We start from the raw sequence: 16,084 nt of genomic DNA on the forward strand, positions 1-16,084 counted from the left end.
AGTAAGAATAATAGTAATGACACGTGGCTTTTAAGCACAGTCCTTGTCTAAGTTTTCCCTCTAGAATTGGGTATGTTTTTAAAAAGGCTGTCATTCAAAATGTAGCTAACATATGAGCTAGATGTGTTTTGTTTTGTTTTGTTTTCCACTTTCTGAAAATGAGTTTAACTGATACTTGTATTACTTTTCTGAAAAACTACTGCCTCCAACCAAAACCCATGAGCGTATGTATGCCCACACAGGTGGCGCTAGTGGTAAAGAACCCACCTGCCAATGCAAGAGCCATAAAAGATGCTTGTTTGATCCCTGCATCAGGAAGATCCCCTGGAAGAGGGCATGGAAACCTACTCCAGTATTCTTGCCTGGAGAATCCCATGCACAGAGAAGCCTGGCGAGCTACAGTCCATAGCGTCGCAAAGAGTCAGACACGACAGAGTGACTTAGCACACGCACATGCCCACACAGCAGTGTGAAGAGCCCTGTTGTTGGACAACGGAGATGGTGGTGCCAGCCCTGCCATCTGCCCCTGACTTGCCTGGACCCTCAGCAGGTGCTGAATAGGAGGGTCTGCTCTGAGGAGCCTCAGGCTTTGATGGCTAGCATGGGCCTGGTCTGCCAGGCTCTGCTTAGAGCCTTAGAGGAAGAGATCCTCTTCTAAGACATGGTAAGAGCCTGGAAGCTGGCTTTGAGTTCATTTTTTATAAAACTTCCAATCAAAGTTACACAAACATAAGTGAAATTACCCTAGGGCACAAGGAATGAGCAAGCTAGAGAAAGACGTGACTAACGGCTGAGATGGTCAGTGGTCATCTGAGATGTCTAAGTAACTTACAGTACAAGTCCATGGTTATGGCATACCCGCCAAATGTGAGGCTCTGTGCTAGGCACAAGATAGATGCAAAAATGGCTGAGGTCAAGAGTCTGCCCTCAAGTAGAGAAGCCACAGTTGTGGGTTCTTAGGTGTCACCTGTTCAGGGGCCCCTTCTCTGATACACACACTTGTCCCATTGAGGAACAGGTCCCTTATTTGGGGTCTGCAGCCCCGTGTGTTTACCTTGGTCACATTGCTCACCACACTGAAAAGTTGTTTGCTAAATTATCTGTCTCCCATGCGTCATCGCTTGGATCTTAAAAAATTGACTGTGCAGTAAAATGGGGTAAGGAAATTGAAAGCCAGCCAAGGGACTGGAGGAATAATTTTGAATTATCTTGAGACTGCTTTCCTGAGAGAAGTGATTTATGGACCATCCTCCAGAAGCTCAGAAAGAAACCATGTCATGTGCTTCTGGGCTCTGGTGTGACTGTGGAATTCTGGGAAACTGCAGCCACCTACAGGCTGAAGGATGCTCAGCCATCTGGGACAGGCTGGTGGGGGCAGGGCTACACTGACTCTCTCACTCCCAAGGGAGAAGATGCAGCCATGTTCTCCTACGCGGGGAGTGGCTTAGGGGGATGCCAATCATCACTGCGGGCTGCCCTGATAGCTCACCTGGGTCATCACTGTGGAAATATTGCTCCTCACTCTTCTGGTTCACTTGCACCATGGCATCCAGGCCTGGGTATCCATGCTTGTCCACTGTGACAGCACAGTACTCAAAACAGGAAAAAAGATAATGAAAGGGTACCACTCAGCTGGTAGGCCTTTGTGGATTGTCAGGTAAAGAAGCATATTTCCTTCCTCCTTCCCTTCACAAGATCTCAAGTCTTCCTTGACTTCTCTGTTCTTTCACCTGGTTCTGGAAAATATTCTTTAGGCCTCTGGACAATAATAGACTAACTGTATAGGTGATGAAAAATACAACCCCACGTTCCATTCTCCAATGCTGAGTTCACTCTAATTATGTGGGCATAATGAGCTGACACAAGACCAGAGTGGTCACATGCATATCAGGCGGTGTGGTTTCTTAGCAACAAACCAGAAACTGTGTTAAGTAGGTCTTGTTTGTGCCTGGGTGCATGTGCAGTCAGAACTGTAGTGACTGTTGCAGGTAAATGGACATTTCGTTCGTGGATCGATTTTTTCTTGAGACTCTACTGCAGTGCAGTCGCCTGACAAAGAACCTGAAAGGCTATCAGTCAGTTCAGTTCAGTCGCTCAGTCGTGTCCGACTCTTTGCGACCCCATGAAAGGCTATAGTATTCTTGAAATTGAGCTAATTGTAAGAGGAATGAATCTTATCTGTTTATATTTGCCATTTAATGAGTGCTGTGCTTTGAGTTATAACAATTTGCCTGAAATGGCATAGAATATCCATTCTAAAGATCCACCTTACTTATTTTTCTTTCTTTCTTTTTTTTTTGAAAAAAAAATTTATTTATTTGGCTGCATTGGATCTTAGTTGTGGCACGTGGAATCTTTTTTTTTTTTTTTTCAGTTGAGGCAGGTGGGATCTAGTTCCCTGACCAGGGATGAAACCCTGCATTGGGAGCACACGAGTCTCAGTCACTGGACCACCAGGAAAGTCCCCACTTTAGCTTCTAAATCCATCAATCCCTCCCATGTCCTATTGCTGGAGTGATCTTAAGGACATGCCTTATTTCCACTTCACCTCCTGTAATAGAGATTCAGGAAGGAGAAGACACATGTCCCATGTCACTTAGCTAGTGAGGGGCAGGACTAGGCTTCAGACCCAGATTAGCCCACTGTGTCATGTCTGTGGGTTCTGGGGTTTGAGACGTGAATTACTGTACTGTGACCACTCAAAGGTGGTGGCCTTTGAGATGGAACCCTAAGGACAGTGGTGTCTGTGAGGTATTTTATTACTCCCCTGAAGCCCAGCATCAAAGGGTCATTGTTTTACAAGGCTTCCTCCTGGATCACGATTCCCTGGGAGGAAATAAAGCCAGACTCTCGACTCCATGGTGCACATTGCCTGCTCCGTCACTGGCATTCTGGTTATTAATAGTATGGGCTGAAGAGTTAACGAGTGAGTGAGTGGTTCTAATTCCATACACAGCCAAGGTTGACGCTTGCCATGCAAACTGAAGCAGAACATAATAGTTTCCATTACCCAACAGTCAGGGGATTATTTGGCCGTAAACCACAGTATTTTGCATGTTACCGGAGAATTATAAATTCTCCTTGTTCAAATTATTGTTCTCAGTGACTATTGTGGTGACACAGGAAGAGAGACGGTACTGCCCCGTCTTATGAAACAGTGAGCTGGCGCGAGTCAGGAATGAGCCTTAGCAGGTGTTGGGGCGAAACAGGTGCCAGCCGACTGCCTGGGGCTCTGTTTGCCAAGGCAAACACTGAAAGCACACAGTGTTAAAGAGCCTCACGCTGTCTTGCTGAGCAATTCTGTGCATTTGATCCCAGCTCATTCTGTTTCACCCTGAATGTGGGCCCTTCAGATACAGGCTTACTTTTAAGGTGCTTTGAGTCTTTTGGGCCACAGCACCTATTTATAGCTTGGTCTCCAAATTTCCGTGAACAAAGGCTCTGCTTCACCTCCCCCACCCACCACGCACCCTCTGGAAGCACCTTAGAGCACATTCTGTATCTCCAACTTGTACTCGGATGTGACATCTGGAGAAGCTAGTAGATCATCAGTCATGCTCTCATTTGTGTCTATTCATTAAACTTTTTTTTTTCTCTTATAATACATACTCATCAATTTCTTGCCAAGTGCCAGACACACTGGGAGATATAAAAATGAATGAAGGAGACTCATTCATGGGACCCAGTACCCTCATCTGTGGGGCAGATTTTATCAAAGATTTTCAGGCAAAGGAAGGACCTTTACAAGTCACCAATGCCAACTACTTAATACTGAATATTAGACATTACTGTCTTTCAAAATCTTTCCACTACTATGCCTGAGGTTTTTGTATCTCCTCAACAAATGGACAGAGGAGCCTGGCAGGCTTACAGTCCATGGGGTTGCAAAGAGTTGGACATGACTGAGTGATGGATTTTTGGTATCTCCTCTCTCCTCTGTCCCTCAGTGGGCTTGTCTTTCATTTCTGCCCCCAGATGATTCACGGAAGACCTCTGATGGCTAAAGATTTGTTGAGGCAATCTCCTGAACAGGAAGCACCCACCTTAGGCATTATTTCTTCTCCTATTTGTCCTTTTAAGGGGAAAGTGTGAGTAGTATATGGGCTTTTCAGGTGGCTCAGGGATAAAGGATCTGTCTGCCAGTGCAGTAGATGCGTGTTCGATCCTTGGGTTGGGAAGATCCCTGGATGAGGAAATGGCATCCCACTCCAGTATTCTTGCCTGGAGAATTCCATGGACAAAGGAGCCTGGTGGGCTGTGGGTTAATGGGGTCATGAAGAGACACAACTGGGCAACTGAGCATGCATATGTGAGTTAGATCACACACTTTCTCCTCACCACCATTCCCACACTCCTGCTTTGCCTAAGAAATAGCTCTTGAGTAGCTAAAATCATTTTTTGTATTAAAACACATATATGCTGCCCTTGTTAACAGTTTGCATATCCTATTTCTCCTCTTAGGTCATAAGCTCAAATAGGTGGGAGCCTCATCTCATTTTCACCCCTTTTGCTCCTGCTTCACTCCAAGCATGGTGTTAGGTGAGTAGAGTGAGGCTTTATAAATACTTCTATTAGATCAAATATGCTTTTTGCATGGGGTTTGAATAAAGGAGTCCTTTCCTTTTCCAATAGAGTTTGGCATGCGGAACAGGAACCCAAGTCAGCTTTCAACTCTGCTTGTTGAAGGAACTGCTGAATAAATTCAAGGTTAAAAACACAGACAAGGGGGGGAGTGGGGGTGAGGAGGAGAAAAAAAAAACAAAAACACAGACAAGCGGGAATTCCTTGGCGGTCCAGTGGGTAGGACTGCACTTCCCCTACAGGGGGCCCAGGTTGATCTTTGATCAGGGAACTAAGAGCCTGCATGCCGTGCCACATGGCCAACGTAAAAATTAAAAAGATTTTAAAAATAATAAAATAAAATTAAAACATGAAATAAAAACACAGACAAATAACAAATATGTGATGTGGCCAGATTTACACTAAAAGGGGTTGTTGCTCAGTCGTGTCTCTTTGTGACCCCATGGACTGCAGCACACCAGGTTTCCCTGTCATTTTACCACCTCCCGGAGCTTGCTCAAACTCATGTTCATTGAGCTGGTGATGCCATCCAACCCTCTCATCATCTGTCATCCCCTTCTCTTCCTGTCTTCAATCTTTCCCAGCATCAGGGTCTTTTCTAATGAGTCAGTTCTTTGCATCAGGTGAAGTATTGGAGCTTCAGCTTCAGAATCAGTCCTTTCAATGAATATTCAGGACTGATTTCCTTTAGGATGGACTGGTTGGATCTCCTTGCAGTCCAAGGGACTCTCAAGAGTCTTCTCCAACCCTACAGTTCAAAAGCATCAGTTTTCAGTGCTCAGCCTTCTTTATGGTCCAACATTCACATCCATACATGACCACAGGAAAAACCATAGCTTTGACTAGACAGACCTTTGTTGGCAAAGTAATGTCTCTGCTTTCTAATATGCTTTCTAGGTTGGTCCTAGCTTTTCTTCCAAGGAGAAAGCATCTTTTAACACTAAAAGGGGACAATGGGACTATAAGCAGCTGTGTGGCACTTCTTCCATTCACAGCTTTGAAACCCAAATTACAAAACAAAATATTGTGCTGGCAAACAAATGCAGAACCCAACCTCAGAAACCAAGGGATAAGGGAAGCTTGCCTCTGTCCACACACTGTGCTTAGTTCCTCTGCTACTAACACGCAACAGTGTCCCATCAGACCTCACTTACCAAACACAAGTTCAAAGAAAAAGTTAAGAATTTCAAGATGGTGACATGAGACCATGAAACCTCAAGCTGGAGGCTCTTCTGAGCACCAGGCCCTCTCTGTGCGACTGTCCAGGCTGCAGGCCCATGAAGATGGACCTGTCTAGCAGATATATCAGAGAAGGCAATGGCACCCCACTCCAGTACTCTTGCCTGGAAAATCCCATGGATGGAGGAGCCTGGTGGGCTGCCGTCTATGGGGTCACACAGAGTTGGACACGACTGAAGTGACTTAGCAGCAGTAGCAGCAGCACCAGATATATGCATGCATGCCAAGTTGCTTCAGTTGTGTCTGACTCTTTGCAATCGTATGGACTGTAGCCTGCCAGTCTCCTCTGTCTGTGGGATTCGCTGGGTAAGGATACTGGAGTGGGTTGCCATGCCCTCCTCCAGATGAATCTTCCTGCCCCCAGGATTGAACCTGCGTCTCCTGTGGCGTCTGCATTGCAGGCAGATTCTTTACTGCTGAGCCACAGGGGAAGCCATGCTAAGTACTCAAATTTTTGGTTTAATGAATGTACAAATGTTACTTCTTAAGCACAGGCTTCATTAACCAAAGCTCAATTGTTGGCATTATTCTACGATCCAGTGACAACGTGTGTGGGGGAATTCTCTCACACCCACCAAATGATTCTCCTTGACTCTAGCTGTGTGTCCTACAATTTAACTCAGTTCTGATGCGATCTACCTCAAGGTAGCATCAGATCCTACAGATTAAGGACTCAGCCCCAAAAGACTGCCTCCCATTACTTAAGACACTAATCACAAGTCCAGGTTGTCATGAACTTCCCCAGTGTCTGGTGGTTAAGACCGTCTTCCAATGCAGGGGGCGTGGGTTCAATCCCTGGTCAGGGAACTAAGGTCCCATATGCTGCAGAGTGGGACCAGATGTTTTAAAAAAATATGGGGGAAAAAACAAGTCTAGGTTGTCACCAGGGCTTCTGACCCATCAGTTATAAATCAGAGGTTCTCATGACCCCCTCTTCAGACTCGATTAATTTGCTATAGTGGCTCACAGAACACAGACAGTTTACTTCATTTACTGGTTTATTATAAAAGGATATGATAAAGGATACAGATGAACTGCCAGATGGAACAGATGAGGGCGAGCGGCTTCTATGCTCTCTCCTGGACCACTCTCCCATCACCTCCTCCTGATCATCCATCTGGAAGTTCTCCAAGCCCCTTAGCATTAGGACTTTAAGGAGGCTTCCTCATAGAGGCATGATCAATGATTAACTCACCTTCCTCCCGCTCTGGAGGACAAGGGGTGAGACTGAAAATTCCAAGCTTCTAACCAACGCTTGCTCATGCTGGTGCCCAGCCTTCATCCAGCAGCCTATCTGCAGTGTCCTCAACAGAGCAAGAGATGCTCCTAGTGTTTTTATCACTTAGGAAATTAGCAAGGGTTTTAGGAGTTCTGTGCCAGGAACCAGGAGCGGAAACCCGTGTATGTATTTTCTATTACCTCACAATTGTCTATTAATGGCGGACATAATAGAAAATTAATCTTTGTGATGTTGAAAAAACTTTCTGAGCCAAGAGTCTTAATCTCTTTTTCTTATGAAATTTGTTAATCAGCTGCAACACCGAGTGGATTTGTTTTACCAATTCTGTCTTTTGCTTGAGAGAGGCTGTCCTCAAGAGAGAGGAAGATGGGAACCGATTTTGTTTTGCTTTCAGTTAATTTTTGTTTTTAATTAATTTTTAAAAGAAAAGTAAGTGCACTATTCTATTTCTCCTTATGCACGTGTGTCTTAAAAAAAGGTACAGATACACCTGACACCACTGTGTCTAAAAGTCAAAGACTCATTCATCTATGGGTCTGTCTCCAGACAGGAGGATATATTATCTGAAATGTACAGGCTGCTAGGATGAAAGTTGATGGACTGACAATATTAGATTTATTTTTAACTGGGCAAGGGGAGGGAAAGGGGGTATGAAAAATTCATGGTTGGGAGAAGCAAGTCCCTGCAAAGGAAAGATGAATGTTCTTGGTGTACAGACTTTGATATATTAATAACCATTGTGGCTCAGAAAAGCTTAGATGAACAATTTGTTGAGGCAACATTACTACAATACTTCAGGGGCCCTGGAGGCCTCAGGCTTTCCTATGTATTCATGTGTAGATGCAGCCAAGGTGAATAAATGCCATTCAAAGAGGTTGGAATGCATTTTTCCCAATGGGTAGGCAGGGAGGAAATCAACTGACAGACACCTGGACTCCCAATGGGTAGGCGGGGAGGAAATCAACTGAAAGACACCTGGACTCCTAACTTCATTTTTAACTTTCCTAAATGAAGATCACTGCTGATAAAGAAACTCAAAGAGAATCAGGTTTACATGACATTTATGTATTCATTCAGCCAGCATTTCTTGAGCTCTATGCCGGGATGAGATGGTCGGATAGCATCACTGACTTGATTGACATGAGTCTGAGCAAACTCCGGGAGACAGTGAAGGACAGGAAAGCTTGGCATGCTGCAGTCCATGGGGTTGCAAAAAGCTGGACACGACTTAGCAACTCAGTTCAGTTCAATCGCACAGTTGTGTCCAACTCTTTGTTGTCCCCTTCTCCTCCTGCCTCAATCTTTCCCAGCATCAGGGTCTTTTCCAAAGAGTCAGTTCTTTGCATCAAGTGACCAAAGTATTGGAGCTTCAGCTTCAGCATCTGTGCTTCCAATGAAGATTCAGGACTGATTTCCTTTAGGATGGACTGGTTTGATCTCCTTGCTGACTTAGCAAGTGAATAAAAGCAAATGCCAGGTAACTGTGTTAGGTGCCTGAGCCTTGAAGCAAAATTCAGCTAAGTCCTTGCCCTGGAGAAGCCCTCAGTTTATCCTGAAATGAAAATGTGGTGGATAGGATGGGGGTGGCCATAGAGGTCTCCCAGCTGCTGGTGCCTGGGGAAAATGACCATTCACATCCAGAGCGTCTGAGGAAGTTGTTCTACCCCACAGAGGCTGGTAAGCTATGAGTTGTCATGGCAACAAATTAAACAGATGGAACAGGGTGTGAGGGCCCCAGCTGTGAGTGTACTGTCTCCTCCTCCTCTAGCCTGACTCTTCCTTGCTTACTGCCGAGACCATTTTCCTGGATGTGGGATTTGGCTGGAGAAGAAGAGCAGATGGAAGGGAGCTGCTGGGAAGGGGAGAGGATAGTAGAGACACTACAGATTCACACAGAATAGCAAGTAAAATTTAGCGTAACACTTATGGGACCCTCATCACGTGCCAGGAATGCCTGCAGCCTCATCTCAGCTGATTCTCATCACAACACTCTGGCAGTTCTCTTTCCCCCATTATAGAGGTGAGAAAACTGAGGCTCAGATGGGCTGTAGATAAACGGTAGGCAGCAGAGGTGAGATTCAAATCTGGGACTGTCTGATTCCCATGCCTGAGCTCTTAGCACCCAGCTTCAGTAGTTCTGAACTGCAGGTACAACAATGAACCTGGGGGAGTGGAGGGGGAAGGGCTAAAATGCAGAGTCCTGGGCCCAGTTCCAGACCTGCTGAATCAGAATATCTGGGGGGTTGGGCCAAGGAATTAGAATATGAAGGGATCTTAGGGGTCTTGGAGATCTGAGTGGTACCTAGAGAGAGGAAGTGACTTTCCCCAGGTCCCAGGGTGATTTGGGACTAGGATCAAGATCTTCTATACTAGCTTACATGCTTGTTCTCAGTCGCTTCAGTCATGTCTGACTCTTTGTGACCCTATGGACTATAGCAGGCCAGACTCCTCTATCCACGGAATTCTTCAGGCAAGAATACTGGAGTGGATTGCTATGCCCTCCCCTCCAGGGGATCTTCTTGACCCAGGGATCAAACCCATGTCTCCTGTGTCTCCTGCATTGCAGGCCAATTCTTTACTGCTGAGCCATCAGGACTTAAAGGTGTGAAGTGGGGTGTTCACAGGAAACCAACAGAGAATACGGTGGGCTGACCACTGAAAGTTGTCCTTCGTTTAGGATAATAAGGCTCCATCTAACTGGTGCTCCTATCAAGAAAAAGAAGAGAGAAGCCCTAACCAGTACTTACTATATTTTCTTTCCAGCATTACTGCCTGCAAGGCCAACCCACTTCCTAGCCCAGTCACCAGGGTAACCATCACCCCCACCTTGACAGTTAAGTGTGTCCACAGGCTCTTGCACCCACATCCAGGGCCGAGAGACCCAGCCCTATAATCAGCCTCCTGCTGCCTCTCCAGACAGTCAGCAGTGTCAGCTCCCTGCTCTCAGGGCCCATCACCCGATCCCAGATCTGCAGACACCCCTCCCCATGCTCACATGCTGTGTTCTGCTTCCCTCGCCCACCGCCTCCCAGGAGACAAATGTGTGACTGCACTTCTGGCGGGGATGACCACCTCTGGAGGGAGGAGCCTGCCCTTGAGTTGGAGCACAGCCCAACACACCCAGCCCACACATAAGAAAAGGACACCCCCTCCCGGAGGAGGAGTGCTGTGGCACTGAGCACCCTCTCACCCTCCAGAGACAGCTGAGGGGGCGGCTGGAGTTTGGGAAGAGTTGGCAAAGTGATGATCAGGCCGGGCGAGGGGCGGAGGCAGTTAATAGTGAGGAGGACTGGGGTTGGGGGAAGGTAAACTGAGCACCCAAATCCTGTTGCTAATGAAACAGTTCCCTGCCTGCCCAACCCCAAGGCTCCATGTCGAGGAAATGGGACCCCCTCCCACCCCCACTTCCCCATAACAGCCACCTGGAGCCTGCCCCTGCAAGTGATGATGCTAACTGCCTGTTCAAGGACAGGCCAGAATACTTCATGAGGCTGGGCTGCTCATGGGGCCACAGAGTCCCCTTCAGGACTTCAAAAGGATCAATTCCATCTAGCCTACCCAATGCTCTGCCTGCTAGGCTGCACGTCTCTGTCTGACCTCCTTCCTCAATGGCTGCAGCCCATCAATGCTTCCTAGCAGCTCTGTCCTGACCTGGGTGGCAGACACCCCAGCTGTCGCCCTCCTCACTGTTCCTTCCCTTATCTTCCTGCTTGGACACATCTTAGGCCATCTGAGATTTTGCATCTCGGCTGTCTCCTAGGCCCTGAGCCACTTCGACCCTGAGGATCAGAGATGGCTGTCCCGATTACCCTACTTTCTTGGTTCCCTGCAGCTTCAGAGGTTGAGGCCTTCATAGGATTGAGACCTTCCTCCAGAGGGCCTGGGGCCTGGTGCCCCCAGAAGCTGCTGAAGGAACCAGGTAAAACCATTAGAGTGCCAGGGACTTGACTCCTCAAGGAGCCACCTGTGACCCATAGAAGGTAGATGACAGGGGAAAATGATTCTCACAGCGGTTCCCAGACCAGGTGTCTGCACAGCCTGTCTGGAGAAGGTCCTCTGTGACTGAGCACCTACCTGGCTGTGTCTCTTTGTGAACTGGTGGCCGGCTGGGCAGCACAGTGCCTCTATCTGTTTCTGTTTGTGCCCCATCTCACTTCACTCCCCTCACTGGGGCTGCCCTAGGGCTGCACCGCCCAGGGAAGAGTGTGCTAAGATTCAAATAGGGCAGAATTCTCATTTTATGTTATCTAGCCTAATTTCCTCACTTGACAGAGGGAGCTGAGAGCTAGAGAAGTTCAGTGATTTCCCCAAGTTCACAACTAGTTAATGGAGAAGCTCTGCCTATTTATCACTTGAACAACTAATTAATAAGCACCTACCATGTTCCAGGGACAATTCTAGGCACTGGGGATGCAGTGGTGAATCACATGGACAAGGCCCCTCCCTTTATGGAAGACAGTGTGTGAGTGGAGGGTTAGAGGGGAAAGGACTGTAAAAGAGATGAATAAGCAAAATACTCAGAATGTTAGACTGATGAGTGCTGGTAGGGGTGATGGTTGGGTATTATGGGCTGGACTGTGTCCTCCAAAATTCACGTGTTAAGTCCTGACCCCTAGTACCTCAGAACGCGACTGCATTTGGAGACAGGGCTATTAAAGAGGTAATGGAGTTAAAATGAGGCCATTGGAGTGGGTTCTAGCCCAATATGTGTGTTCAGTCGCTCAGCTGTGTCCAACTCTTTGCAACCCAATGGACTGTAGCCCGCCAGGCTCCTCCGTCCATGGGATTATCCCGGCAAGAATACTGGAGTGGGTGGCCATTTCCTCCTCCAGACCCAACACGCCTGGTGTCCTTATAAGAAGAGAAAATGTGGAGACATAAAGAGACACCAAAGATGCCTACACACAGGGAAAAGACCCCGTGAAGACACCGCCACCTGTAGCCTCAGGAGAAACCAAACCTGCCGACACCTTGATCTTGACTTCCAGCCTCTAGATGGATAGACAGTACACTTCTGTTGTTTAAGTCACCCAGTCTGCGGTATTTTGTTGTGGTGGCCCTAACAAACCAAAACACTTTCATAAAAGGTGTTCTGAGCTGGTTTCCTTGAGAAGGGGACATTTGAGAAAAACCCTGAAGGATGCAATGGTGTGGGGGGAAATCTTCTGAAATTCCGATGGAAGAGCATCCCAGGTTTTGGGGCTCTGACGGGCCTCACACCTCGAGTGCCCACAGGACAACATGGACACCAGTGCATGCAAAAAAGCAGAGTGGGTGATGGAGAAAACGGGCGGATGGGAGATCAGAGATGGGACGGGATGTGGGAGGGCGTTCTCTGCAGGAGGTGGGGAGTTGCTGTGGAGTTTAGAGCGGTGGTTCTCAGTTGGGAAGAAGAGGGTTTTGTGTCCAAATCTGACAAGTGTCTGAAGATATTTCCAGGGTCATAACTGAGAAGGTGTGAGGAGAGGGTTAGGATCAGATGCTGGCATCTAGTGGGTAGAGGCCAGGGAGGCTGCTAACGCACACGATAGCATTTTGCTCCAAGTAGAGGGCTTCCCTGTAGCTCAGATGATAAAGAATTTGCCTGCAATGCGGGAGACCCAGGTTCAATCCCTGGGTCAGGAAGATCCCCTGGAGAAGGGAATGGCAATCCACTTCGGTATTCTTGCCTGGAGAATTCCATGGACAGAGAAGCCTGGTGGGTTATAGTCCATGGGATTGTAAAGAGTTGGACACGACTGAGCGAACTGTCACTTAAAGAATTACCAAGAATCCCATAGTAACAAGGTTGAGAAGCCCTGGTTTAGAGCATAGTATCATTCTGACTATGTTGGGAGTGACTTCAAAAGAAGAGCAGGGATTCTCTGGAGGGCCAGTGCTTAGGACTTGGAGGTTTCACTGCTGTGACCTGGGTTCAATCCCAGGTCGGGGAATTGTTAATAAAATCCTGCAAGCCGCATGGCATGGCAGAAAAGAAAAAGAAGCAGCAAAAGCTCCATTAATCCAGGTGACTTGGCCCAGGGTGGCAGATCTTCTGCTAAGCTGGAGTGCTGCAGTTCATGGGGTGACAAAGAGTTGGATGCAACTTAGTGACTAAACAACAGTGTCAATTTAGTGCTCCCTGCCCTATTCTCCTTGCCTCTTCCATCTTTCCCTTACCACTTTGTCAACAAACATTAACAGAAGCCTTGCTATCTGTTAATTGTTGTGCCAGGTACTGGGCAGATTCTAACAGGTATAGCCTAGTAGGAACCTGACCTAGTTCACCCAGACCCAAGCTGGCGAGAAGGGAGCTGTTCCATGGGGCAGGTGCTGACTTGGGAAAAGTCCTCTTGGGGCTATAGGTTGACCTCTGCGACCGTTGTCAGCAGTTGCCATCTACTCACACATTAAAGAAATCACGGAATGAGCACAGGGTGGGTGATAGCTCCATGCAGCCAGCTGCACAAGCCCAGAACTTGGAAATCATCCTTAATGCCTCTGTCTCCCTCACCCCCACCCCTCCACCTCTAATCCATCCCCAGCTACCTCCAAAACCTCTCTTGCATCTGTTCACATTGCTTCATCTCTATCATCATGACTTTAGTTCAAGCTCCTATCATCTCCTACCTGGTCTCTCTATTGTCACTCTGGTGCCCCTAGAATCTTTTATTCATTAGGACAGATGGGCTATGCTGCAGTAACAGAAAACATGAATTCTCAGTGGCTTAACACAATAGAAGTTTATTTCTGACTTATGCAAAAATAGTTGAGGTGATCCTCCTCCATCAGTCTGCTCCCTGCATTTTTTCCATAGCAATTATTATAGTTTGTAGTTATCTATTTAATTGTATCAATTATTGGATCAATTTCTATTGCTATCCCTAGGGTATGTAGTCCTTAATGGTAGGACCTGTACCTAGCTTACTATGAATCCCTAGGCCTAGAACAGTGCCTATAATATAGCTATGATTAATGCTTAATATAACATAGAAAGTAGAATCTTGAAATATTTTTTGAATGAATGGTTGGATGAATGCAGTGGCTACACTATGACTGGAAACCACATCACCTCCCAGATCTAAAAATTTCTAAAATACTTCATGCATAAAACATGATATGGAGTACGTATGTATATTTCAAGCCTAACAATAAAACACTCACATATCACTACCCAGTTTAAAAAATAACACATCACTTTGGACTTCCCTGGGGGTTTAGTGGTTAAGACTGCACTTCCACTGCAGGGTGAGCTCCATCCCTGGTCTGGGAACTAAGATCCCACATGCTGATTTTGGCGTGGCTGAAAAATTGAAACAGAAAACAAACACGTCACTAACATCTATGTGCTCCTCCCCGATCACATCTCAGTCCCAGAGATTAACAAAAGGCTCCGTTTTTTTATCCATCATCTTCTTTTCCTTATCAACATTTTAACCACATGGGGTTTCCCATGGTGCTAATGGTAAAGAACCCACTTGCCAATGCAGGAGAAATGAGACGCGAGTTCGACTCCAAAGTCAGGAAGATCCCCTAGAGGAGGGCATGGCAACCCACTCCAGTATTCCTGCCTGGAGAAAACTGTGGATAGAAGAGCCTGGATGGCTATAGTTCGTCAGATCACAGAGAGTCAGACACGACTGAAGCGACTTATCATGCATGCAGTTATTACATATAGTATTGCTTTTGAATGTTATATAAATGGTATAACACTGTATGTAGTCTTTGGCAATTTACATGTTGTTCAACACCTTTGTGAGGTTTATTTTTGTAGAATTACATAGTTGGGGTTCATTTTTATCATCACAGTTTTCCACTGATTGAGTGTAATACCATTAATTTATCCTCTTGTTAATGGGTATGTGAACTGTTACCAGGTTTTTGCAATTGCAATTTGTACTGCTGTGAACTTTCTTGTACATGTCTCTGTGCAAGTGTGCAAAGAATTCCTCTAGGGTACACAGTACATACCCTGAAGAAGTAAATTCCATTTTATAAGTCAATGCTGTGGCTTCCAAAGTGCTTACCACAAGTTTCATTTCCACCAACAGTGTGCAAGAGTGCCCTCCGTTCTACATCCTTCAGACACCTGATGCCATCAGACTTTAAAATTTGTGCCTGTTCGGTGGGTGTCTACATTTACCTTCCCCTGATTACTAATGAGGCTGGGCTTCTTTCCATAGGTTTATTAGTGAGTTTTCTTTTGCAAAACGGTTGCTTGTATATTTTGCCGGTGTTTCCACTTAGCTGTCTCCTTACTGACTTTTTTGGAGTTCTTAATTCTAGACAGCAATTTTTCCATGGCTATTTTATTGTAAATATGCTTTCCTGGTCTGCAGGTTTTCTTGTGCATTATGATGAAACGAGTTCTAAATTTCAAAGTAGCTACCTTTATCAATCTTTTATATTGTGTGTTTTTTTTTTTGTTTGTATAAGAAAACTCTCCCTGATGTCATAAAACTATTCTTCTATATTTTCTTCCAAAAGTTTGAAAGATTTGTCCTTGGTTTTTTACTCACCTGAAAATGATTTTGCCTATGGTCTCAATTAGAAATCTAAATAGTTTTCTCATTATCATATTATAATTACATTAGTTTCCTACTGCTGCTGTAACAAATTACCACCAATCTAGTAGCTTGAAAAACACAAATTTATTATCTCACAGTTCTGGAGATTAGAACTGGGTTTCACTGGGTTAAATTCAAGGTGTCTGTGGGGGCTGCATGGCATTTCCACCTGGAGAATCTAGAAGCTTGTTTTTGTTTTTTCCCAGCTATCCACTTGTGCTCTCTTCCACCTTCAAAGCAATGGCCAGTCAAGTTTCTCTTGCCTCCCATCACTCTGACACTGACCCTCCTGCCTCTCTCTTTCACTTGTAAGCACTCTTTATGATTACACTGGGCCTACCTGGATCACCCAAGAAAATCCTCCCACCTCAAAATCTTTAAACTAGTGACATTTTTTGGGTTTTCCAGGTGGGTCAGTAGTAAAAAAAAAAGAATCTGCCTGCCAAGCAGGAAACATGGCTTCGATCCCTGGGTCAGG

The sequence above is a fragment of the Bos indicus genome, chromosome 21 (assembly GCF_029378745.1).
Source record: "Bos indicus isolate NIAB-ARS_2022 breed Sahiwal x Tharparkar chromosome 21, NIAB-ARS_B.indTharparkar_mat_pri_1.0, whole genome shotgun sequence".
NCBI classification, from domain to species: Eukaryota; Metazoa; Chordata; class Mammalia; order Artiodactyla; family Bovidae; genus Bos; species Bos indicus.